The sequence below is a fragment of the Ambystoma mexicanum genome, chromosome 1p (assembly GCF_040938575.1).
Source record: "Ambystoma mexicanum isolate Mex_15411 chromosome 1p, UKY_AmexF1_1, whole genome shotgun sequence".
NCBI lineage: Eukaryota > Metazoa > Chordata > Amphibia > Caudata > Ambystomatidae > Ambystoma > Ambystoma mexicanum.
The window spans coordinates 161455-184382 of record NC_090921.1 but is presented as its reverse complement, the minus strand read 5'-3'; the positions used below and the strand labels follow the sequence as shown (position 1 = coordinate 184382).

The following is a 22928-nucleotide window of genomic DNA, read 5'->3' as shown; positions in this document are numbered from 1 at the left end:
CACTTGGGGGAGCATCTCCTGGGCAGCTGAGGGTGACTTTCGGCCGCTAGGTGACGGGGCCAGTGCCAGGCCGGGCTGCAGCTTGGCTGGGTGGAGCTCTGCAGCCTGTGTCTGGCCGTCTCGCACCAGGCGCTGTGGGACCCATGGAAATCTTGGGGCGGAGCCATGCAAAATATGCTTACCATACCGCCGGGCATGCTGGTCATGCAAATGCTATTCTTGGCCGAGGAATCTGGGGCTCTGCCGCAGAGCGTTGCTCCGAGTCAGCAGGGGAGCTGCCGAGCAGCAGTCTTTCAGGCAAAGCTTTTGTGGGCATCGCTTCTCGGCCTTTTGGCTAAGATCAAGTGTAGTATCTGTTCTTATCAGTTTAATATCTGATACGTCCTCTATCTGGGGACCATATATTAAATTGATTTTTGGAACCGGGAGATGGAATGGGAGCTTGCTCTGTCCACTCCACGCATCAACTTGGTATTGCAGTACCTCCAGGACTGGTGCACTTCCCCACTTGGGGAAAACAATGCTGTGAAAAAGAAAGACTGAGCAATTCTTGAAAGAAGAGCACTTTGCAATATTTTTTTGTTTAAATGTGTTTTTTTTTCCAGTGTTTCGGAAAAGGTGCTGTTGTGTCACGGGAGGAAAAAAAAGTCTGCCCTTTTTGCTTGCTTTTCACAGGAGCTGCAAAGCAAGGCAAAGGAGCCAGCCAGCCAGCCAGCAGCACAAGGAGGAGATGGGGGACACTGTCCTTGCCCTGCCTCACCCCTGAAAGTCCCCGAACGGCCCCGAACGGCCAAGCCTTATCTGAGGGGGACGCACTTGGGGGAGCATCTCCTGGGCAGCTGAGGGTGACTTTCGGCCGCTAGGTGACGGGGCCAGTGCCAGGCCGGGCTGCAGCTTGGCTGGGTGGAGCTCTGCAGCCTGTGTCTGGCCGTCTCGCACCAGGCGCTGTGGGACCCATGTAAATCTTGGGGCGGAGCCATGCAAAATATGCTTACCATACCGCCGGGCATGCTGGTCATGCAAATGCTATTCTTGGCCGAGGAATCTGGGGCTCTGCCGCAGAGCGTTGCTCCGAGTCAGCAGGGGAGCTGCCGAGCAGCAGTCTTTCAGGCAAAGCTTTTGTGGGCATCGCTTCTCGGCCTTTTGGCTATGATCAAGTGTCGGGATTCACCTTAGCTGTCTGGCTTGCCCAGTCCAAGGTAGACTCCTTTTACAGCTGGCCTCCCTGACCTTCGGGTCAGGGAGTGGGCTACTGATCATGCCTTGAAGGGCCGGAGAATCTTTCGGGCTGGACGAGTTTCGAGTGGAAGATTTGAGGGGGAACGCGTCAGAGAACTCCCCCAGCATGGCTGAAACATCCCGTGTTTTACCGCCGGCAACGCAGTTGAGATATTCAGTTCGGATTGCCGTCCAGAAGGATTTCCAAGAAGTAAAGGATTTCGACTATGTTGTTAATAAGGTACTTTTTGAGGCTTTACAAGCAGACAAAGACAAAATTTATTGTATGCAAGAGCACAGAAACGCTTGCACGTATGATATTACTTTTGTAGACGAAGTCTCTTCCTTGAGTGCATATGAAGTGTACAAAATGGAAAAGAAGAATAGTAGTATTTTGGAAGGTGTTCTGGTGGAGCTTTGTTTCGTCCGACAAACTGTTCCATTAACTGTACATATGTACAATCCATTCGTGTCAGCAGAGAAAATTAGGAATTGGTTATTGCATTATTGTGAAGAAGTGAGAGGAGGTCAAGTTCAAAGGAATAAATTTGGGTATTTTAACGGTGATCGGAGATTTGTTGTGGTGCTAAAGAAACATCCAGACGGCATTGGAGGTTTACATCACCCCCCGGGGGTGTTTAAGATTTTGGAACAGAATGGGTATTTGTATTACCCCAACCAGCCAGTGTTTTGTAGGTTTTGTCGACAGTTTGGACATGCAAAACGGGATTGCCCGAAAGATAAATGTTGGAATTGTGGTAATCCGGACCATAAAATAGTGGACTGTGATCAGAAGCTGATGTGTACTGTTTGTGATATGGAAGGACATGTTGCAGTGTCATGCCCGACTACCCGGCGTACATATGCACAAGCTGCTAGTGAAGGTGGTTTTCACAGTGGGGTTCGTGAAGTTGAGACAAATCTGATTAGCACGTTGGAAGATTTGAGGAAGAAAGAGAAGTTGGTTGAAATCGTGGATACGGCACGGGGAGATGATGTGGGAAAAATTGTAGCGGTAGATGAGAAAGGATCTGCAGAGAGTATAGATGAAGAAGATATTGCTCAAACAGCTAGTGGAAGGGAGGGGATAGACAAAGATTCATATGTTCAAACAGCCAGTGGCAGTGGAATTAATCGGGAGGATGGTGGGGTCGCAGCTTGTTTGGTGGTTGGGGAACAGGTGGAGGAGATGGTTACAGAGAATGTTGGAAAGTTGTTAACGGAAGATGAAGTTAGGGAAATGATGGAACAATGGCCGAAGGACTTTGGAGAGGAGGGGATATTTTCTCCTGCGCGTGAAAAATTGGTTGCAGAAGGTTATTTACTAGCTCGGATTGATAGAGAATGGGAGGATGATGATTTAGAGGACCATCAAGAGTTATTCAGGTCGTATCGGGCTTACAAACGAGAGCAGTTTGAGATAGAGGATGCGGCACAGGCTAGGGAGTCAGTAGGGAGAGAAGGTACTTTGATCCCTGAGGTGGGAGGTTTTTCGGCTGAACAAGATTCAGTGTTGCCCCCTTCTTTAACATCGCATGTCGAGAATCTTTTGAAGAGAGAAAGAGTGGTTATTAAAAAAGCTGAAGGAATGGGGCAAGTTAAGGGGATGGAGACGTCGAATAGTTCTGGTGTTTTGCAGTCTGCATCGGACAGTGAGAAGAACGAGGAGGTGGATATTCGGTTATTGAAGAAGACTGAGCGAAAGTTGAGGAGACAGAGATCTGACCGGAGTCGGTCAGTCATTAGAGATGGGAAGGCATCTTTCAAATAGTACCGGAATGGGAAAAGAAGATGTGAGAAATAAGGAAAAATGAATAAAATAAAATGAAAGGTGAAGAAAAGAAAAAAGGAAAAGAAAAGGGGGGAAAAAAAAAAAAAAAAAAATTGTATAGTCTGTTGAGGAAGTTGGAATTTTTTGGTGTTTTTTTTTGATTTGGTGTTTTTTAAATTTGTGTATTTTTTATTGGCTTTTTGATTTGGATTTTTTTGATTGGCATTTTTTTAAATTGGAGGTTTGGGACGGTTGAAGGGGTGAAGTGGAGACCGAAAAAAAAAAAAGAAAAAATCTGTTCTTATCAGTTTAATATCTGATACGTCCTCTATCTGGGGACCATATATTAAATTGATTTTTGGAACCGGGAGATGGAATGGGAGCTTGCTCTGTCCACTCCACGCATCAACTTGGTATTGCAGTACCTCCAGGACTGGTGCACTTCCCCACTTGGGGAAAACAATGCTGTGAAAAAGAAAGACTGAGCAATTCTTGAAAGAAGAGCACTTTGCAATATTTTTTTGTTTAAATGTGTTTTTTTTTTCCAGTGTTTCGGAAAAGGTGCTGTTGTGTCACGGGAGGAAAAAAAAGTCTGCCCTTTTTGCTTGCTTTTCACAGGAGCTGCAAAGCAAGGCAAAGGAGCCAGCCAGCCAGCCAGCAGCACAAGGAGGAGATGGGGGACACTGTCCTTGCCCTGCCTCACCCCTGAAAGGCCCCGAACGGCCCCGAACGGCCAAGCCTTATCTGAGGGGGACGCACTTGGGGGAGCATCTCCTGGGCAGCTGAGGGTGACTTTCGGCCGCTAGGTGACGGGGCCAGTGCCAGGCCGGGCTGCAGCTTCTCTGGGTGGAGCTCTGCAGCCTGTGTCTGGCCGTCTCGCACCAGGCGCTGTGGGACCCATGGAAATCTTGGGGCGGAGCCATGCAAAATATGCTTACCATACCGCCGGGCATGCTGGTCATGCAAATGCTATTCTTGGCCGAGGAATCTGGGGCTCTGCCGCAGAGCGTTGCTCCGAGTCAGCAGGGGAGCTGCCGAGCAGCAGTCTTTCAGGCAAAGCTTTTGTGGGCATCGCTTCTCGGCCTTTTGGCTAAGATCAAGTGTAGTATCTGTTCTTATCAGTTTAATATCTGATACGTCCTCTATCTGGGGACCATATATTAAATTGATTTTTGGAACCGGGAGATGGAATGGGAGCTTGCTCTGTCCACTCCACGCATCAACTTGGTATTGCAGTACCTCCAGGACTGGTGCACTTCCCCACTTGGGGAAAACAATGCTGTGAAAAAGAAAGACTGAGCAATTCTTGAAAGAAGAGCACTTTGCAATATTTTTTTGTTTAAATGTGTTTTTTTTTCCAGTGTTTCGGAAAAGGTGCTGTTGTGTCACGGGAGGAAAAAAAAGTCTGCCCTTTTTGCTTGCTTTTCACAGGAGCTGCAAAGCAAGGCAAAGGAGCCAGCCAGCCAGCCAGCAGCACAAGGAGGAGATGGGGGACACTGTCCTTGCCCTGCCTCACCCCTGAAAGGCCCCGAACGGCCCCGAACGGCCAAGCCTTATCTGAGGGGGACGCACTTGGGGGAGCATCTCCTGGGCAGCTGAGGGTGACTTTCGGCCGCTAGGTGACGGGGCCAGTGCCAGGCCGGGCTGCAGCTTGGCTGGGTGGAGCTCTGCAGCCTGTGTCTGGCCGTCTCGCACCAGGCGCTGTGGGACCCATGGAAATCTTGGGGCGGAGCCATGCAAAATATGCTTACCATACCGCCGGGCATGCTGGTCATGCAAATGCTATTCTTGGCCGAGGAATCTGGGGCTCTGCCGCAGAGCGTTGCTCCGAGTCAGCAGGGGAGCTGCCGAGCAGCAGTCTTTCAGGCAAAGCTTTTGTGGGCATCGCTTCTCGGCCTTTTGGCTAAGATCAAGTGTAGTATCTGTTCTTATCAGTTTAATATCTGATACGTCCTCTATCTGGGGACCATATATTAAATTGATTTTTGGAACCGGGAGATGGAATGGGAGCTTGCTCTGTCCACTCCACGCATCAACTTGGTATTGCAGTACCTCCAGGACTGGTGCACTTCCCCACTTGGGGAAAACAATGCTGTGAAAAAGAAAGACTGAGCAATTCTTGAAAGAAGAGCACTTTGCAATATTTTTTTGTTTAAATGTGTTTTTTTTTTCCAGTGTTTCGGAAAAGGTGCTGTTGTGTCACGGGAGGAAAAAAAAGTCTGCCCTTTTTGCTTGCTTTTCACAGGAGCTGCAAAGCAAGGCAAAGGAGCCAGCCAGCCAGCCAGCAGCACAAGGAGGAGATGGGGGACACTGTCCTTGCCCTGCCTCACCCCTGAAAGGCCTCGAACGGCCCCGAACGGCCAAGCCTTATCTGAGGGGGACGCACTTGGGGGAGCATCTCCTGGGCAGCTGAGGGTGACTTTCGGCCGCTAGGTGACGGGGCCAGTGCCAGGCCGGGCTGCAGCTTGGCTGGGTGGAGCTCTGCAGCCTGTGTCTGGCCGTCTCGCACCAGGCGCTGTGGGACCCATGGAAATCTTGGGGCGGAGCCATGCAAAATATGCTTACCATACCGCCGGGCATGCTGGTCATGCAAATGCTATTCTTGGCCGAGGAATCTGGGGCTCTGCCGCAGAGCGTTGCTCCGAGTCAGCAGGGGAGCTGCCGAGCAGCAGTCTTTCAGGCAAAGCTTTTGTGGGCATCGCTTCTCGGCCTTTTGGCTAAGATCAAGTGTAGTATCTGTTCTTATCAGTTTAATATCTGATACGTCCTCTATCTGGGGACCATATATTAAATTGATTTTTGGAACCGGGAGATGGAATGGGAGCTTGCTCTGTCCACTCCACGCATCAACTTGGTATTGCAGTACCTCCAGGACTGGTGCACTTCCCCACTTGGGGAAAACAATGCTGTGAAAAAGAAAGACTGAGCAATTCTTGAAAGAAGAGCACTTTGCAATATTTTTTTGTTTAAAAGTGTTTTTTTTTTCCAGTGTTTCGGAAAAGGTGCTGTTGTGTCACGGGAGGAAAAAAAAGTCTGCCCTTTTTGCTTGCTTTTCACAGGAGCTGCAAAGCAAGGCAAAGGAGCCAGCCAGCCAGCCAGCAGCACAAGGAGGAGATGGGGGACACTGTCCTTGCCCTGCCTCACCCCTGAAAGGCCCCGAACGGCCCCGAACGGCCAAGCCTTATCTGAGGGGGACGCACTTGGGGGAGCATCTCCTGGGCAGCTGAGGGTGACTTTCGGCCGCTAGGTGACGGGGCCAGTGCCAGGCCGGGCTGCAGCTTGGCTGGGTGGAGCTCTGCAGCCTGTGTCTGGCCGTCTCGCACCAGGCGCTGTGGGACCCATGGAAATCTTGGGGCGGAGCCATGCAAAATATGCTTACCATACCGCCGGGCATGCTGGTCATGCAAATGCTATTCTTGGCCGAGGAATCTGGGGCTCTGCCGCAGAGCGTTGCTCCGAGTCAGCAGGGGAGCTGCCGAGCAGCAGTCTTTCAGGCAAAGCTTTTGTGGGCATCGCTTCTCGGCCTTTTGGCTAAGATCAAGTGTAGTATCTGTTCTTATCAGTTTAATATCTGATACGTCCTCTATCTGGGGACCATATATTAAATTGATTTTTGGAACCGGGAGATGGAATGGGAGCTTGCTCTGTCCACTCCACGCATCAACTTGGTATTGCAGTACCTCCAGGACTGGTGCACTTCCCCACTTGGGGAAAACAATGCTGTGAAAAAGAAAGACTGAGCAATTCTTGAAAGAAGAGCACTTTGCAATATTTTTTTGTTTAAATGTGTTTTTTTTTTCCAGTGTTTCGGAAAAGGTGCTGTTGTGTCACGGGAGGAAAAAAAAGTCTGCCCTTTTTGCTTGCTTTTCACAGGAGCTGCAAAGCAAGGCAAAGGAGCCAGCCAGCCAGCCAGCAGCACAAGGAGGAGATGGGGGACACTGTCCTTGCCCTGCCTCACCCCTGAAAGTCCCCGAACGGCCCCGAACGGCCAAGCCTTATCTGAGGGGGACGCACTTGGGGGAGCATCTCCTGGGCAGCTGAGGGTGACTTTCGGCCGCTAGGTGACGGGGCCAGTGCCAGGCCGGGCTGCAGCTTGGCTGGGTGGAGCTCTGCAGCCTGTGTCTGGCCGTCTCGCACCAGGCGCTGTGGGACCCATGGAAATCTTGGGGCGGAGCCATGCAAAATATGCTTACCATACCGCCGGGCATGCTGGTCATGCAAATGCTATTCTTGGCCGAGGAATCTGGGGCTCTGCCGCAGAGCGTTGCTCCGAGTCAGCAGGGGAGCTGCCGAGCAGCAGTCTTTCAGGCAAAGCTTTTGTGGGCATCGCTTCTCGGCCTTTTGGCTAAGATCAAGTGTAGTATCTGTTCTTATCAGTTTAATATCTGATACGTCCTCTATCTGGGGACCATATATTAAATTGATTTTTGGAACCGGGAGATGGAATGGGAGCTTGCTCTGTCCACTCCACGCATCAACTTGGTATTGCAGTACCTCCAGGACTGGTGCACTTCCCCACTTGGGGAAAACAATGCTGTGAAAAAGAAAGACTGAGCAATTCTTGAAAGAAGAGCACTTTGCAATATTTTTTTGTTTAAATGTGTTTTTTTTTCCAGTGTTTCGGAAAAGGTGCTGTTGTGTCACGGGAGGAAAAAAAAGTCTGCCCTTTTTGCTTGCTTTTCACAGGAGCTGCAAAGCAAGGCAAAGGAGCCAGCCAGCCAGCCAGCAGCACAAGGAGGAGATGGGGGACACTGTCCTTGCCCTGCCTCACCCCTGAAAGTCCCCGAACGGCCCCGAACGGCCAAGCCTTATCTGAGGGGGACGCACTTGGGGGAGCATCTCCTGGGCAGCTGAGGGTGACTTTCGGCCGCTAGGTGACGGGGCCAGTGCCAGGCCGGGCTGCAGCTTGGCTGGGTGGAGCTCTGCAGCCTGTGTCTGGCCGTCTCGCACCAGGCGCTGTGGGACCCATGTAAATCTTGGGGCGGAGCCATGCAAAATATGCTTACCATACCGCCGGGCATGCTGGTCATGCAAATGCTATTCTTGGCCGAGGAATCTGGGGCTCTGCCGCAGAGCGTTGCTCCGAGTCAGCAGGGGAGCTGCCGAGCAGCAGTCTTTCAGGCAAAGCTTTTGTGGGCATCGCTTCTCGGCCTTTTGGCTATGATCAAGTGTCGGGATTCACCTTAGCTGTCTGGCTTGCCCAGTCCAAGGTAGACTCCTTTTACAGCTGGCCTCCCTGACCTTCGGGTCAGGGAGTGGGCTACTGATCATGCCTTGAAGGGCCGGAGAATCTTTCGGGCTGGACGAGTTTCGAGTGGAAGATTTGAGGGGGAACGCGTCAGAGAACTCCCCCAGCATGGCTGAAACATCCCGTGTTTTACCGCCGGCAACGCAGTTGAGATATTCAGTTCGGATTGCCGTCCAGAAGGATTTCCAAGAAGTAAAGGATTTCGACTATGTTGTTAATAAGGTACTTTTTGAGGCTTTACAAGCAGACAAAGACAAAATTTATTGTATGCAAGAGCACAGAAACGCTTGCACGTATGATATTACTTTTGTAGACGAAGTCTCTTCCTTGAGTGCATATGAAGTGTACAAAATGGAAAAGAAGAATAGTAGTATTTTGGAAGGTGTTCTGGTGGAGCTTTGTTTCGTCCGACAAACTGTTCCATTAACTGTACATATGTACAATCCATTCGTGTCAGCAGAGAAAATTAGGAATTGGTTATTGCATTATTGTGAAGAAGTGAGAGGAGGTCAAGTTCAAAGGAATAAATTTGGGTATTTTAACGGTGATCGGAGATTTGTTGTGGTGCTAAAGAAACATCCAGACGGCATTGGAGGTTTACATCACCCCCCGGGGGTGTTTAAGATTTTGGAACAGAATGGGTATTTGTATTACCCCAACCAGCCAGTGTTTTGTAGGTTTTGTCGACAGTTTGGACATGCAAAACGGGATTGCCCGAAAGATAAATGTTGGAATTGTGGTAATCCGGACCATAAAATAGTGGACTGTGATCAGAAGCTGATGTGTACTGTTTGTGATATGGAAGGACATGTTGCAGTGTCATGCCCGACTACCCGGCGTACATATGCACAAGCTGCTAGTGAAGGTGGTTTTCACAGTGGGGTTCGTGAAGTTGAGACAAATCTGATTAGCACGTTGGAAGATTTGAGGAAGAAAGAGAAGTTGGTTGAAATCGTGGATACGGCACGGGGAGATGATGTGGGAAAAATTGTAGCGGTAGATGAGAAAGGATCTGCAGAGAGTATAGATGAAGAAGATATTGCTCAAACAGCTAGTGGAAGGGAGGGGATAGACAAAGATTCATATGTTCAAACAGCCAGTGGCAGTGGAATTAATCGGGAGGATGGTGGGGTCGCAGCTTGTTTGGTGGTTGGGGAACAGGTGGAGGAGATGGTTACAGAGAATGTTGGAAAGTTGTTAACGGAAGATGAAGTTAGGGAAATGATGGAACAATGGCCGAAGGACTTTGGAGAGGAGGGGATATTTTCTCCTGCGCGTGAAAAATTGGTTGCAGAAGGTTATTTACTAGCTCGGATTGATAGAGAATGGGAGGATGATGATTTAGAGGACCATCAAGAGTTATTCAGGTCGTATCGGGCTTACAAACGAGAGCAGTTTGAGATAGAGGATGCGGCACAGGCTAGGGAGTCAGTAGGGAGAGAAGGTACTTTGATCCCTGAGGTGGGAGGTTTTTCGGCTGAACAAGATTCAGTGTTGCCCCCTTCTTTAACATCGCATGTCGAGAATCTTTTGAAGAGAGAAAGAGTGGTTATTAAAAAAGCTGAAGGAATGGGGCAAGTTAAGGGGATGGAGACGTCGAATAGTTCTGGTGTTTTGCAGTCTGCATCGGACAGTGAGAAGAACGAGGAGGTGGATATTCGGTTATTGAAGAAGACTGAGCGAAAGTTGAGGAGACAGAGATCTGACCGGAGTCGGTCAGTCATTAGAGATGGGAAGGCATCTTTCAAATAGTACCGGAATGGGAAAAGAAGATGTGAGAAATAAGGAAAAATGAATAAAATAAAATGAAAGGTGAAGAAAAGAAAAAAGGAAAAGAAAAGGGGGGAAAAAAAAAAAAAAAAAAAAAAATTGTATAGTCTGTTGAGGAAGTTGGAATTTTTTGGTGTTTTTTTTTGATTTGGTGTTTTTTAAATTTGTGTATTTTTTATTGGCTTTTTGATTTGGATTTTTTTGATTGGCATTTTTTTAAATTGGAGGTTTGGGACGGTTGAAGGGGTGAAGTGGAGACCGAAAAAAAAAAAAGAAAAAATCTGTTCTTATCAGTTTAATATCTGATACGTCCTCTATCTGGGGACCATATATTAAATTGATTTTTGGAACCGGGAGATGGAATGGGAGCTTGCTCTGTCCACTCCACGCATCAACTTGGTATTGCAGTACCTCCAGGACTGGTGCACTTCCCCACTTGGGGAAAACAATGCTGTGAAAAAGAAAGACTGAGCAATTCTTGAAAGAAGAGCACTTTGCAATATTTTTTTGTTTAAATGTGTTTTTTTTTTCCAGTGTTTCGGAAAAGGTGCTGTTGTGTCACGGGAGGAAAAAAAAGTCTGCCCTTTTTGCTTGCTTTTCACAGGAGCTGCAAAGCAAGGCAAAGGAGCCAGCCAGCCAGCCAGCAGCACAAGGAGGAGATGGGGGACACTGTCCTTGCCCTGCCTCACCCCTGAAAGGCCCCGAACGGCCCCGAACGGCCAAGCCTTATCTGAGGGGGACGCACTTGGGGGAGCATCTCCTGGGCAGCTGAGGGTGACTTTCGGCCGCTAGGTGACGGGGCCAGTGCCAGGCCGGGCTGCAGCTTGGCTGGGTGGAGCTCTGCAGCCTGTGTCTGGCCGTCTCGCACCAGGCGCTGTGGGACCCATGGAAATCTTGGGGCGGAGCCATGCAAAATATGCTTACCATACCGCCGGGCATGCTGGTCATGCAAATGCTATTCTTGGCCGAGGAATCTGGGGCTCTGCCGCAGAGCGTTGCTCCGAGTCAGCAGGGGAGCTGCCGAGCAGCAGTCTTTCAGGCAAAGCTTTTGTGGGCATCGCTTCTCGGCCTTTTGGCTAAGATCAAGTGTAGTATCTGTTCTTATCAGTTTAATATCTGATACGTCCTCTATCTGGGGACCATATATTAAATTGATTTTTGGAACCGGGAGATGGAATGGGAGCTTGCTCTGTCCACTCCACGCATCAACTTGGTATTGCAGTACCTCCAGGACTGGTGCACTTCCCCACTTGGGGAAAACAATGCTGTGAAAAAGAAAGACTGAGCAATTCTTGAAAGAAGAGCACTTTGCAATATTTTTTTGTTTAAATGTGTTTTTTTTTTCCAGTGTTTCGGAAAAGGTGCTGTTGTGTCACGGGAGGAAAAAAAAGTCTGCCCTTTTTGCTTGCTTTTCACAGGAGCTGCAAAGCAAGGCAAAGGAGCCAGCCAGCCAGCCAGCAGCACAAGGAGGAGATGGGGGACACTGTCCTTGCCCTGCCTCACCCCTGAAAGTCCCCGAACGGCCCCGAACGGCCAAGCCTTATCTGAGGGGGACGCACTTGGGGGAGCATCTCCTGGGCAGCTGAGGGTGACTTTCGGCCGCTAGGTGACGGGGCCAGTGCCAGGCCGGGCTGCAGCTTGGCTGGGTGGAGCTCTGCAGCCTGTGTCTGGCCGTCTCGCACCAGGCGCTGTGGGACCCATGGAAATCTTGGGGCGGAGCCATGCAAAATATGCTTACCATACCGCCGGGCATGCTGGTCATGCAAATGCTATTCTTGGCCGAGGAATCTGGGGCTCTGCCGCAGAGCGTTGCTCCGAGTCAGCAGGGGAGCTGCCGAGCAGCAGTCTTTCAGGCAAAGCTTTTGTGGGCATCGCTTCTCGGCCTTTTGGCTAAGATCAAGTGTAGTATCTGTTCTTATCAGTTTAATATCTGATACGTCCTCTATCTGGGGACCATATATTAAATTGATTTTTGGAACCGGGAGATGGAATGGGAGCTTGCTCTGTCCACTCCACGCATCAACTTGGTATTGCAGTACCTCCAGGACTGGTGCACTTCCCCACTTGGGGAAAACAATGCTGTGAAAAAGAAAGACTGAGCAATTCTTGAAAGAAGAGCACTTTGCAATATTTTTTTGTTTAAATGTGTTTTTTTTTTCCAGTGTTTCGGAAAAGGTGCTGTTGTGTCACGGGAGGAAAAAAAAGTCTGCCCTTTTTGCTTGCTTTTCACAGGAGCTGCAAAGCAAGGCAAAGGAGCCAGCCAGCCAGCCAGCAGCACAAGGAGGAGATGGGGGACACTGTCCTTGCCCTGCCTCACCCCTGAAAGGCCCCGAACGGCCCCGAACGGCCAAGCCTTATCTGAGGGGGACGCACTTGGGGGAGCATCTCCTGGGCAGCTGAGGGTGACTTTCGGCCGCTAGGTGACGGGGCCAGTGCCAGGCCGGGCTGCAGCTTGGCTGGGTGGAGCTCTGCAGCCTGTGTCTGGCCGTCTCGCACCAGGCGCTGTGGGACCCATGGAAATCTTGGGGCGGAGCCATGCAAAATATGCTTACCATACCGCCGGGCATGCTGGTCATGCAAATGCTATTCTTGGCCGAGGAATCTGGGGCTCTGCCGCAGAGCGTTGCTCCGAGTCAGCAGGGGAGCTGCCGAGCAGCAGTCTTTCAGGCAAAGCTTTTGTGGGCATCGCTTCTCGGCCTTTTGGCTAAGATCAAGTGTAGTATCTGTTCTTATCAGTTTAATATCTGATACGTCCTCTATCTGGGGACCATATATTAAATTGATTTTTGGAACCGGGAGATGGAATGGGAGCTTGCTCTGTCCACTCCACGCATCAACTTGGTATTGCAGTACCTCCAGGACTGGTGCACTTCCCCACTTGGGGAAAACAATGCTGTGAAAAAGAAAGACTGAGCAATTCTTGAAAGAAGAGCACTTTGCAATATTTTTTTGTTTAAATGTGTTTTTTTTTTCCAGTGTTTCGGAAAAGGTGCTGTTGTGTCACGGGAGGAAAAAAAAGTCTGCCCTTTTTGCTTGCTTTTCACAGGAGCTGCAAAGCAAGGCAAAGGAGCCAGCCAGCCAGCCAGCAGCACAAGGAGGAGATGGGGGACACTGTCCTTGCCCTGCCTCACCCCTGAAAGTCCCCGAACGGCCCCGAACGGCCAAGCCTTATCTGAGGGGGACGCACTTGGGGGAGCATCTCCTGGGCAGCTGAGGGTGACTTTCGGCCGCTAGGTGACGGGGCCAGTGCCAGGCCGGGCTGCAGCTTGGCTGGGTGGAGCTCTGCAGCCTGTGTCTGGCCGTCTCGCACCAGGCGCTGTGGGACCCATGGAAATCTTGGGGCGGAGCCATGCAAAATATGCTTACCATACCGCCGGGCATGCTGGTCATGCAAATGCTATTCTTGGCCGAGGAATCTGGGGCTCTGCCGCAGAGCGTTGCTCCGAGTCAGCAGGGGAGCTGCCGAGCAGCAGTCTTTCAGGCAAAGCTTTTGTGGGCATCGCTTCTCGGCCTTTTGGCTAAGATCAAGTGTAGTATCTGTTCTTATCAGTTTAATATCTGATACGTCCTCTATCTGGGGACCATATATTAAATTGATTTTTGGAACCGGGAGATGGAATGGGAGCTTGCTCTGTCCACTCCACGCATCAACTTGGTATTGCAGTACCTCCAGGACTGGTGCACTTCCCCACTTGGGGAAAACAATGCTGTGAAAAAGAAAGACTGAGCAATTCTTGAAAGAAGAGCACTTTGCAATATTTTTTTGTTTAAATGTGTTTTTTTTTCCAGTGTTTCGGAAAAGGTGCTGTTGTGTCACGGGAGGAAAAAAAAGTCTGCCCTTTTTGCTTGCTTTTCACAGGAGCTGCAAAGCAAGGCAAAGGAGCCAGCCAGCCAGCCAGCAGCACAAGGAGGAGATGGGGGACACTGTCCTTGCCCTGCCTCACCCCTGAAAGTCCCCGAACGGCCCCGAACGGCCAAGCCTTATCTGAGGGGGACGCACTTGGGGGAGCATCTCCTGGGCAGCTGAGGGTGACTTTCGGCCGCTAGGTGACGGGGCCAGTGCCAGGCCGGGCTGCAGCTTGGCTGGGTGGAGCTCTGCAGCCTGTGTCTGGCCGTCTCGCACCAGGCGCTGTGGGACCCATGTAAATCTTGGGGCGGAGCCATGCAAAATATGCTTACCATACCGCCGGGCATGCTGGTCATGCAAATGCTATTCTTGGCCGAGGAATCTGGGGCTCTGCCGCAGAGCGTTGCTCCGAGTCAGCAGGGGAGCTGCCGAGCAGCAGTCTTTCAGGCAAAGCTTTTGTGGGCATCGCTTCTCGGCCTTTTGGCTATGATCAAGTGTCGGGATTCACCTTAGCTGTCTGGCTTGCCCAGTCCAAGGTAGACTCCTTTTACAGCTGGCCTCCCTGACCTTCGGGTCAGGGAGTGGGCTACTGATCATGCCTTGAAGGGCCGGAGAATCTTTCGGGCTGGACGAGTTTCGAGTGGAAGATTTGAGGGGGAACGCGTCAGAGAACTCCCCCAGCATGGCTGAAACATCCCGTGTTTTACCGCCGGCAACGCAGTTGAGATATTCAGTTCGGATTGCCGTCCAGAAGGATTTCCAAGAAGTAAAGGATTTCGACTATGTTGTTAATAAGGTACTTTTTGAGGCTTTACAAGCAGACAAAGACAAAATTTATTGTATGCAAGAGCACAGAAACGCTTGCACGTATGATATTACTTTTGTAGACGAAGTCTCTTCCTTGAGTGCATATGAAGTGTACAAAATGGAAAAGAAGAATAGTAGTATTTTGGAAGGTGTTCTGGTGGAGCTTTGTTTCGTCCGACAAACTGTTCCATTAACTGTACATATGTACAATCCATTCGTGTCAGCAGAGAAAATTAGGAATTGGTTATTGCATTATTGTGAAGAAGTGAGAGGAGGTCAAGTTCAAAGGAATAAATTTGGGTATTTTAACGGTGATCGGAGATTTGTTGTGGTGCTAAAGAAACATCCAGACGGCATTGGAGGTTTACATCACCCCCCGGGGGTGTTTAAGATTTTGGAACAGAATGGGTATTTGTATTACCCCAACCAGCCAGTGTTTTGTAGGTTTTGTCGACAGTTTGGACATGCAAAACGGGATTGCCCGAAAGATAAATGTTGGAATTGTGGTAATCCGGACCATAAAATAGTGGACTGTGATCAGAAGCTGATGTGTACTGTTTGTGATATGGAAGGACATGTTGCAGTGTCATGCCCGACTACCCGGCGTACATATGCACAAGCTGCTAGTGAAGGTGGTTTTCACAGTGGGGTTCGTGAAGTTGAGACAAATCTGATTAGCACGTTGGAAGATTTGAGGAAGAAAGAGAAGTTGGTTGAAATCGTGGATACGGCACGGGGAGATGATGTGGGAAAAATTGTAGCGGTAGATGAGAAAGGATCTGCAGAGAGTATAGATGAAGAAGATATTGCTCAAACAGCTAGTGGAAGGGAGGGGATAGACAAAGATTCATATGTTCAAACAGCCAGTGGCAGTGGAATTAATCGGGAGGATGGTGGGGTCGCAGCTTGTTTGGTGGTTGGGGAACAGGTGGAGGAGATGGTTACAGAGAATGTTGGAAAGTTGTTAACGGAAGATGAAGTTAGGGAAATGATGGAACAATGGCCGAAGGACTTTGGAGAGGAGGGGATATTTTCTCCTGCGCGTGAAAAATTGGTTGCAGAAGGTTATTTACTAGCTCGGATTGATAGAGAATGGGAGGATGATGATTTAGAGGACCATCAAGAGTTATTCAGGTCGTATCGGGCTTACAAACGAGAGCAGTTTGAGATAGAGGATGCGGCACAGGCTAGGGAGTCAGTAGGGAGAGAAGGTACTTTGATCCCTGAGGTGGGAGGTTTTTCGGCTGAACAAGATTCAGTGTTGCCCCCTTCTTTAACATCGCATGTCGAGAATCTTTTGAAGAGAGAAAGAGTGGTTATTAAAAAAGCTGAAGGAATGGGGCAAGTTAAGGGGATGGAGACGTCGAATAGTTCTGGTGTTTTGCAGTCTGCATCGGACAGTGAGAAGAACGAGGAGGTGGATATTCGGTTATTGAAGAAGACTGAGCGAAAGTTGAGGAGACAGAGATCTGACCGGAGTCGGTCAGTCATTAGAGATGGGAAGGCATCTTTCAAATAGTACCGGAATGGGAAAAGAAGATGTGAGAAATAAGGAAAAATGAATAAAATAAAATGAAAGGTGAAGAAAAGAAAAAAGGAAAAGAAAAGGGGGGAAAAAAAAAAAAAAAAAAATTGTATAGTCTGTTGAGGAAGTTGGAATTTTTTGGTGTTTTTTTTTGATTTGGTGTTTTTTAAATTTGTGTATTTTTTATTGGCTTTTTGATTTGGATTTTTTTGATTGGCATTTTTTTAAATTGGAGGTTTGGGACGGTTGAAGGGGTGAAGTGGAGACCGAAAAAAAAAAAAGAAAAAATCTGTTCTTATCAGTTTAATATCTGATACGTCCTCTATCTGGGGACCATATATTAAATTGATTTTTGGAACCGGGAGATGGAATGGGAGCTTGCTCTGTCCACTCCACGCATCAACTTGGTATTGCAGTACCTCCAGGACTGGTGCACTTCCCCACTTGGGGAAAACAATGCTGTGAAAAAGAAAGACTGAGCAATTCTTGAAAGAAGAGCACTTTGCAATATTTTTTTGTTTAAATGTGTTTTTTTTTTCCAGTGTTTCGGAAAAGGTGCTGTTGTGTCACGGGAGGAAAAAAAAGTCTGCCCTTTTTGCTTGCTTTTCACAGGAGCTGCAAAGCAAGGCAAAGGAGCCAGCCAGCCAGCCAGCAGCACAAGGAGGAGATGGGGGACACTGTCCTTGCCCTGCCTCACCCCTGAAAGGCCCCGAACGGCCCCGAACGGCCAAGCCTTATCTGAGGGGGACGCACTTGGGGGAGCATCTCCTGGGCAGCTGAGGGTGACTTTCGGCCGCTAGGTGACGGGGCCAGTGCCAGGCCGGGCTGCAGCTTCTCTGGGTGGAGCTCTGCAGCCTGTGTCTGGCCGTCTCGCACCAGGCGCTGTGGGACCCATGGAAATCTTGGGGCGGAGCCATGCAAAATATGCTTACCATACCGCCGGGCATGCTGGTCATGCAAATGCTATTCTTGGCCGAGGAATCTGGGGCTCTGCCGCAGAGCGTTGCTCCGAGTCAGCAGGGGAGCTGCCGAGCAGCAGTCTTTCAGGCAAAGCTTTTGTGGGCATCGCTTCTCGGCCTTTTGGCTAAGATCAAGTGTAGTATCTGTTCTTATCAGTTTAATATCTGATACGTCCTCTATCTGGGGACCATATATTAAATTGATTTTTGGAACCGGGAGATGGAATGGGAGCTTGCTCTGTCCACTCCACGCATCAACTTGGTATTGCAGTACCTCCAGGACTGGTGCACTTCCCCACTTGGGGAAAACAATGCTGTGAAAAAGAAAGACTGAGCAATTCTTGAAAGAAGAGCACTTTGCAATATTTTTTTGTTTAAATGTGTTTTTTTTTCCAGTGTTTCGGAAAAGGTGCTGTTGTGTCACGGGAGGAAAAAAAAGTCTGCCCTTTTTGCTTGCTTTTCACAGGAGCTGCAAAGCAAGGCAAAGGAGCCAGCCAGCCAGCCAGCAGCACAAGGAGGAGATGGGGGACACTGTCCTTGCCCTGCCTCACCCCTGAAAGGCCCCGAACGGCCCCGAACGGCCAAGCCTTATCTGAGGGGGACGCACTTGGGGGAGCATCTCCTGGGCAGCTGAGGGTGACTTTCGGCCGCTAGGTGACGGGGCCAGTGCCAGGCCGGGCTGCAGCTTGGCTGGGTGGAGCTCTGCAGCCTGTGTCTGGCCGTCTCGCACCAGGCGCTGTGGGACCCATGGAAATCTTGGGGCGGAGCCATGCAAAATATGCTTACCATACCGCCGGGCATGCTGGTCATGCAAATGCTATTCTTGGCCGAGGAATCTGGGGCTCTGCCGCAGAGCGTTGCTCCGAGTCAGCAGGGGAGCTGCCGAGCAGCAGTCTTTCAGGCAAAGCTTTTGTGGGCATCGCTTCTCGGCCTTTTGGCTAAGATCAAGTGTAGTATCTGTTCTTATCAGTTTAATATCTGATACGTCCTCTATCTGGGGACCATATATTAAATTGATTTTTGGAACCGGGAGATGGAATGGGAGCTTGCTCTGTCCACTCCACGCATCAACTTGGTATTGCAGTACCTCCAGGACTGGTGCACTTCCCCACTTGGGGAAAACAATGCTGTGAAAAAGAAAGACTGAGCAATTCTTGAAAGAAGAGCACTTTGCAATATTTTTTTGTTTAAATGTGTTTTTTTTTTCCAGTGTTTCGGAAAAGGTGCTGTTGTGTCACGGGAGGAAAAAAAAGTCTGCCCTTTTTGCTTGCTTTTCACAGGAGCTGCAAAGCAAGGCAAAGGAGCCAGCCAGCCAGCCAGCAGCACAAGGAGGAGATGGGGGACACTGTCCTTGCCCTGCCTCACCCCTGAAAGGCCTCGAACGGCCCCGAACGGCCAAGCCTTATCTGAGGGGGACGCACTTGGGGGAGCATCTCCTGGGCAGCTGAGGGTGACTTTCGGCCGCTAGGTGACGGGGCCAGTGCCAGGCCGGGCTGCAGCTTGGCTGGGTGGAGCTCTGCAGCCTGTGTCTGGCCGTCTCGCACCAGGCGCTGTGGGACCCATGGAAATCTTGGGGCGGAGCCATGCAAAATATGCTTACCATACCGCCGGGCATGCTGGTCATGCAAATGCTATTCTTGGCCGAGGAATCTGGGGCTCTGCCGCAGAGCGTTGCTCCGAGTCAGCAGGGGAGCTGCCGAGCAGCAGTCTTTCAGGCAAAGCTTTTGTGGGCATCGCTTCTCGGCCTTTTGGCTAAGATCAAGTGTAGTATCTGTTCTTATCAGTTTAATATCTGATACGTCCTCTATCTGGGGACCATATATTAAATTGATTTTTGGAACCGGGAGATGGAATGGGAGCTTGCTCTGTCCACTCCACGCATCAACTTGGTATTGCAGTACCTCCAGGACTGGTGCACTTCCCCACTTGGGGAAAACAATGCTGTGAAAAAGAAAGACTGAGCAATTCTTGAAAGAAGAGCACTTTGCAATATTTTTTTGTTTAAAAGTGTTTTTTTTTTCCAGTGTTTCGGAAAAGGTGCTGTTGTGTCACGGGAGGAAAAAAAAGTCTGCCCTTTTTGCTTGCTTTTCACAGGAGCTGCAAAGCAAGGCAAAGGAGCCAGCCAGCCAGCCAGCAGCACAAGGAGGAGATGGGGGACACTGTCCTTGCCCTGCCTCACCCCTGAAAGGCCCCGAACGGCCCCGAACGGCCAAGCCTTATCTGAGGGGGACGCACTTGGGGGAGCATCTCCTGGGCAGCTGAGGGTGACTTTCGGCCGCTAGGTGACGGGGCCAGTGCCAGGCCGGGCTGCAGCTTGGCTGGGTGGAGCTCTGCAGCCTGTGTCTGGCCGTCTCGCACCAGGCGCTGTGGGACCCATGGAAATCTTGGGGCGGAGCCATGCAAAATATGCTTACCATACCGCCGGGCATGCTGGTCATGCAAATGCTATTCTTGGCCGAGGAATCTGGGGCTCTGCCGCAGAGCGTTGCTCCGAGTCAGCAGGGGAGCTGCCGAGCAGCAGTCTTTCAGGCAAAGCTTTTGTGGGCATCGCTTCTCGGCCTTTTGGCTAAGATCAAGTGTAGTATCTGTTCTTATCAGTTTAATATCTGATACGTCCTCTATCTGGGGACCATATATTAAATTGATTTTTGGAACCGGGAGATGGAATGGGAGCTTGCTCTGTCCACTCCACGCATCAACTTGGTATTGCAGTACCTCCAGGACTGGTGCACTTCCCCACTTGGGGAAAACAATGCTGTGAAAAAGAAAGACTGAGCAATTCTTGAAAGAAGAGCACTTTGCAATATTTTTTTGTTTAAATGTGTTTTTTTTTTCCAGTGTTTCGGAAAAGGTGCTGTTGTGTCACGGGAGGAAAAAAAAGTCTGCCCTTTTTGCTTGCTTTTCACAGGAGCTGCAAAGCAAGGCAAAGGAGCCAGCCAGCCAGCCAGCAGCACAAGGAGGAGATGGGGGACACTGTCCTTGCCCTGCCTCACCCCTGAAAGTCCCCGAACGGCCCCGAACGGCCAAGCCTTATCTGAGGGGGACGCACTTGGGGGAGCATCTCCTGGGCAGCTGAGGGTGACTTTCGGCCGCTAGGTGACGGGGCCAGTGCCAGGCCGGGCTGCAGCTTGGCTGGGTGGAGCTCTGCAGCCTGTGTCTGGCCGTCTCGCACCAGGCGCTGTGGGACCCATGGAAATCTTGGGGCGGAGCCATGCAAAATATGCTTACCATACCGCCGGGCATGCTGGTCATGCAAATGCTATTCTTGGCCGAGGAATCTGGGGCTCTGCCGCAGAGCGTTGCTCCGAGTCAGCAGGGGAGCTGCCGAGCAGCAGTCTTTCAGGCAAAGCTTTTGTGGGCATCGCTTCTCGGCCTTTTGGCTAAGATCAAGTGTAGTATCTGTTCTTATCAGTTTAATATCTGATACGTCCTCTATCTGGGGACCATATATTAAATTGATTTTTGGAACCGGGAGATGGAATGGGAGCTTGCTCTGTCCACTCCACGCATCAACTTGGTATTGCAGTACCTCCAGGACTGGTGCACTTCCCCACTTGGGGAAAACAATGCTGTGAAAAAGAAAGACTGAGCAATTCTTGAAAGAAGAGCACTTTGCAATATTTTTTTGTTTAAATGTGTTTTTTTTTCCAGTGTTTCGGAAAAGGTGCTGTTGTGTCACGGGAGGAAAAAAAAGTCTGCCCTTTTTGCTTGCTTTTCACAGGAGCTGCAAAGCAAGGCAAAGGAGCCAGCCAGCCAGCCAGCAGCACAAGGAGGAGATGGGGGACACTGTCCTTGCCCTGCCTCACCCCTGAAAGTCCCCGAACGGCCCCGAACGGCCAAGCCTTATCTGAGGGGGACGCACTTGGGGGAGCATCTCCTGGGCAGCTGAGGGTGACTTTCGGCCGCTAGGTGACGGGGCCAGTGCCAGGCCGGGCTGCAGCTTGGCTGGGTGGAGCTCTGCAGCCTGTGTCTGGCCGTCTCGCACCAGGCGCTGTGGGACCCATGTAAATCTTGGGGCGGAGCCATGCAAAATATGCTTACCATACCGCCGGGCATGCTGGTCATGCAAATGCTATTCTTGGCCGAGGAATCTGGGGCTCTGCCGCAGAGCGTTGCTCCGAGTCAGCAGGGGAGCTGCCGAGCAGCAGTCTTTCAGGCAAAGCTTTTGTGGGCATCGCTTCTCGGCCTTTTGGCTATGATCAAGTGTCGGGATTCACCTTAGCTGTCTGGCTTGCCCAGTCCAAGGTAGACTCCTTTTACAGCTGGCCTCCCTGACCTTCGGGTCAGGGAGTGGGCTACTGATCATGCCTTGAAGGGCCGGAGAATCTTTCGGGCTGGACGAGTTTCGAGTGGAAGATTTGAGGGGGAACGCGTCAGAGAACTCCCCCAGCATGGCTGAAACATCCCGTGTTTTACCGCCGGCAACGCAGTTGAGATATTCAGTTCGGATTGCCGTCCAGAAGGATTTCCAAGAAGTAAAGGATTTCGACTATGTTGTTAATAAGGTACTTTTTGAGGCTTTACAAGCAGACAAAGACAAAATTTATTGTATGCAAGAGCACAGAAACGCTTGCACGTATGATATTACTTTTGTAGACGAAGTCTCTTCCTTGAGTGCATATGAAGTGTACAAAATGGAAAAGAAGAATAGTAGTATTTTGGAAGGTGTTCTGGTGGAGCTTTGTTTCGTCCGACAAACTGTTCCATTAACTGTACATATGTACAATCCATTCGTGTCAGCAGAGAAAATTAGGAATTGGTTATTGCATTATTGTGAAGAAGTGAGAGGAGGTCAAGTTCAAAGGAATAAATTTGGGTATTTTAACGGTGATCGGAGATTTGTTGTGGTGCTAAAGAAACATCCAGACGGCATTGGAGGTTTACATCACCCCCCGGGGGTGTTTAAGATTTTGGAACAGAATGGGTATTTGTATTACCCCAACCAGCCAGTGTTTTGTAGGTTTTGTCGACAGTTTGGACATGCAAAACGGGATTGCCCGAAAGATAAATGTTGGAATTGTGGTAATCCGGACCATAAAATAGTGGACTGTGATCAGAAGCTGATGTGTACTGTTTGTGATATGGAAGGACATGTTGCAGTGTCATGCCCGACTACCCGGCGTACATATGCACAAGCTGCTAGTGAAGGTGGTTTTCACAGTGGGGTTCGTGAAGTTGAGACAAATCTGATTAGCACGTTGGAAGATTTGAGGAAGAAAGAGAAGTTGGTTGAAATCGTGGATACGGCACGGGGAGATGATGTGGGAAAAATTGTAGCGGTAGATGAGAAAGGATCTGCAGAGAGTATAGATGAAGAAGATATTGCTCAAACAGCTAGTGGAAGGGAGGGGATAGACAAAGATTCATATGTTCAAACAGCCAGTGGCAGTGGAATTAATCGGGAGGATGGTGGGGTCGCAGCTTGTTTGGTGGTTGGGGAACAGGTGGAGGAGATGGTTACAGAGAATGTTGGAAAGTTGTTAACGGAAGATGAAGTTAGGGAAATGATGGAACAATGGCCGAAGGACTTTGGAGAGGAGGGGATATTTTCTCCTGCGCGTGAAAAATTGGTTGCAGAAGGTTATTTACTAGCTCGGATTGATAGAGAATGGGAGGATGATGATTTAGAGGACCATCAAGAGTTATTCAGGTCGTATCGGGCTTACAAACGAGAGCAGTTTGAGATAGAGGATGCGGCACAGGCTAGGGAGTCAGTAGGGAGAGAAGGTACTTTGATCCCTGAGGTGGGAGGTTTTTCGGCTGAACAAGATTCAGTGTTGCCC

At 49.9% G+C, this 22928-nt stretch overlaps 15 non-coding genes and 3 pseudogenes across 15 annotated transcripts; all 18 read left to right on the top strand.

Annotated features, from left to right (window-relative positions):
- Positions 1-314: 314 nt before the first annotated feature.
- Positions 315-505, top strand: LOC138464583 (U2 spliceosomal RNA). The gene has a single exon (XR_011267167.1). It is a non-coding gene; the product is annotated as a U2 spliceosomal RNA (small nuclear RNA).
- A 2708-nt stretch (positions 506-3213) lies between these two features.
- LOC138460555 (U2 spliceosomal RNA) lies at positions 3214-3436 on the top strand (annotated as a pseudogene).
- Positions 3437-4059: 623 nt separating this feature from the next.
- On the top strand, positions 4060-4250 carry LOC138464572 (U2 spliceosomal RNA). The gene has a single exon (XR_011267156.1). It is a non-coding gene; the product is annotated as a U2 spliceosomal RNA (small nuclear RNA).
- Positions 4251-4872: 622 nt separating this feature from the next.
- Positions 4873-5063, top strand: LOC138464561 (U2 spliceosomal RNA). The gene has a single exon (XR_011267145.1). It is a non-coding gene; the product is annotated as a U2 spliceosomal RNA (small nuclear RNA).
- Positions 5064-5686: 623 nt separating this feature from the next.
- On the top strand, positions 5687-5877 carry LOC138464550 (U2 spliceosomal RNA). The gene has a single exon (XR_011267134.1). It is a non-coding gene; the product is annotated as a U2 spliceosomal RNA (small nuclear RNA).
- Positions 5878-6500: 623 nt separating this feature from the next.
- Positions 6501-6691, top strand: LOC138464539 (U2 spliceosomal RNA). Its single transcript, XR_011267123.1, has one exon. It is a non-coding gene; the product is annotated as a U2 spliceosomal RNA (small nuclear RNA).
- A 623-nt stretch (positions 6692-7314) lies between these two features.
- On the top strand, positions 7315-7505 carry LOC138464528 (U2 spliceosomal RNA). Its single transcript, XR_011267112.1, has one exon. It is a non-coding gene; the product is annotated as a U2 spliceosomal RNA (small nuclear RNA).
- A 2712-nt stretch (positions 7506-10217) lies between these two features.
- Positions 10218-10440, top strand: LOC138460544 (U2 spliceosomal RNA; annotated as a pseudogene).
- A 623-nt stretch (positions 10441-11063) lies between these two features.
- LOC138464517 (U2 spliceosomal RNA) lies at positions 11064-11254 on the top strand. Its single transcript, XR_011267101.1, has one exon. It is a non-coding gene; the product is annotated as a U2 spliceosomal RNA (small nuclear RNA).
- A 623-nt stretch (positions 11255-11877) lies between these two features.
- On the top strand, positions 11878-12068 carry LOC138464506 (U2 spliceosomal RNA). The gene has a single exon (XR_011267090.1). It is a non-coding gene; the product is annotated as a U2 spliceosomal RNA (small nuclear RNA).
- A 623-nt stretch (positions 12069-12691) lies between these two features.
- Positions 12692-12882, top strand: LOC138464495 (U2 spliceosomal RNA). Its single transcript, XR_011267079.1, has one exon. It is a non-coding gene; the product is annotated as a U2 spliceosomal RNA (small nuclear RNA).
- A 623-nt stretch (positions 12883-13505) lies between these two features.
- Positions 13506-13696, top strand: LOC138464473 (U2 spliceosomal RNA). The gene has a single exon (XR_011267057.1). It is a non-coding gene; the product is annotated as a U2 spliceosomal RNA (small nuclear RNA).
- A 2708-nt stretch (positions 13697-16404) lies between these two features.
- LOC138460533 (U2 spliceosomal RNA) lies at positions 16405-16627 on the top strand (annotated as a pseudogene).
- A 623-nt stretch (positions 16628-17250) lies between these two features.
- LOC138464462 (U2 spliceosomal RNA) lies at positions 17251-17441 on the top strand. The gene has a single exon (XR_011267046.1). It is a non-coding gene; the product is annotated as a U2 spliceosomal RNA (small nuclear RNA).
- Positions 17442-18063: 622 nt separating this feature from the next.
- Positions 18064-18254, top strand: LOC138464451 (U2 spliceosomal RNA). Its single transcript, XR_011267035.1, has one exon. It is a non-coding gene; the product is annotated as a U2 spliceosomal RNA (small nuclear RNA).
- A 623-nt stretch (positions 18255-18877) lies between these two features.
- Positions 18878-19068, top strand: LOC138464440 (U2 spliceosomal RNA). Its single transcript, XR_011267024.1, has one exon. It is a non-coding gene; the product is annotated as a U2 spliceosomal RNA (small nuclear RNA).
- A 623-nt stretch (positions 19069-19691) lies between these two features.
- LOC138464429 (U2 spliceosomal RNA) lies at positions 19692-19882 on the top strand. The gene has a single exon (XR_011267013.1). It is a non-coding gene; the product is annotated as a U2 spliceosomal RNA (small nuclear RNA).
- Positions 19883-20505: 623 nt separating this feature from the next.
- LOC138464417 (U2 spliceosomal RNA) lies at positions 20506-20696 on the top strand. The gene has a single exon (XR_011267002.1). It is a non-coding gene; the product is annotated as a U2 spliceosomal RNA (small nuclear RNA).
- Positions 20697-22928: the final 2232 nt, after the last annotated feature.